Genomic DNA, 1,694 nt, shown 5'->3' on the forward strand with positions numbered 1-1,694 from the left:
CAAACAAACAGACTAAATTGTCCTTTGGCATAGAAATATTTTGGTATACCTATGTCACAGGAATTTCAAAGTTAAGGTTTACTACCTGCCAAAGGAATACTACTACTACTACTACTGTTGCTGCTGCTACTACTATACTGCTACCTCTACTACCACTACTATTACTGCTTCTACCAAATTAAATTTATGTATTGTCTACCTTCCAGTATCTCTGGGCAATTTCCAAGTGATTATTAAGCAGATATATTTTTTCTGCTATAACTTTTGAGTGGCTTACATTAAGTTTATATCTGTTGTGTGCAGATATAATGTGTGTATTGTTGCAGTTAAAGCTGAAATATTAACTGGTAAGACATTGTAACATATGATTTTGTGTACTATGCTTAAGTCCAATCTTAGCCAGGGTAGTTCAAGGTTGTCTAAGCCTAGAATCTGAAGTCTGGTTGATGTAGGGTATTCTATTGCAAACAGAGGAATGTAGTACTCTTCTGGTAAAATACTTCTTGCTCAAATTGTATTTATGTCTGATATACAGTGTGGATTCCAGACAGAAGAGGTGAACTCAAGTATTGGTCTAGCAAAGGTTTCGAATGCCCTAGTTAGCAAAAAAAAGTATTACCAGACCAGAAGCTTCATAAAATTAAATTTACAACTCTTAAACCTTTTTGGAAATACCGTTGTAGTGTGCTTGGATCTTTGGTTGTTCGGGTTTTCTCCCGCATAAGATTCGAAGTATCTAGGCAACGTTTCGATGAAGTCTCATTCATCATCTTCAGGCTTCTGGCTTTGGCTCTGGCTTCTCAGAGTGATGTGAGATTGCAGCTGCTTCTTCCTTTTAACTGCTAGTGGGGGTGGGACTTGATTGGGTGGGGGCTTGGCTGTGTTCTGATTGGGTGGGGGTGTGTTCTCATTGGTAGGGGTTTGGGCTGTGTTCTGATTGGTTGGAGGCGTGTTCTGTTCAGGTGGGGGCTTGGTTGTGCTCAGGTTAGTCTTAGTTGCTGGGGGATTTGAGTTGGTGAGCTGTGATCTTGCTGTTTGGCTTCGAGTTCGTGGTCGTGCTGCATCTTCATAGTGGGTGTCGGTTTGCTTCATGTATGGCTCAGAGGGGTTTGAAGTGGGTAGTGATGCAGCTGCAGTGGACCAGAAGCTGCACTGCAGCTGCATCACTACCCACTTTCTCCTTTTTTTCTTTTTTAATTTTCCATTACATTTTGTCTGGGAAAGGAGGGGGAAAGTGAGAGAAAGAAACTTTGTAACACTGCCAACTAGAGGCTTGTAAATATTTTAGACAAAGCTGAGAAAGCTGAGAAAGCAAGATCTGAGGCTCCCTTTCAAGGACATTGCAACATGATAAGATAAAGGGAAGAGCATGGGAGAGTGTTATTACAGGTGTTCTTCTGGATTTCTATCAACATTGAAGCTTGGTTTTGAAGTTTGTGGAAAAGAAAGTCATAATAAGAGCCTTGGACAATTAAATAAAGTTCAGTATGTCCTTTTTATGTTTTTCTAAGTTGTGCTACCCCCTCCTTACCAGTTTCATTGTACTTCTTTTTTTTTTGAAATCTTTATTTTTGTAATATCCCCATTTATGCTTTTTCTTTTAAAGGGAAAGCCTCAAAAATTTTCCTTTTTCTTTCTTTTTCTTTTCTTCTTTGAGATTTTTTGCTTTTCCGTCCATTTTTTGGGTTCTTTTT

This window comes from Pseudonaja textilis, chromosome Z (genome assembly GCF_049901715.1).
Source record: "Pseudonaja textilis isolate UNSWEBS1 chromosome Z, rPseTex1.2, whole genome shotgun sequence".
Lineage (NCBI taxonomy): Eukaryota > Metazoa > Chordata > Lepidosauria > Squamata > Elapidae > Pseudonaja > Pseudonaja textilis.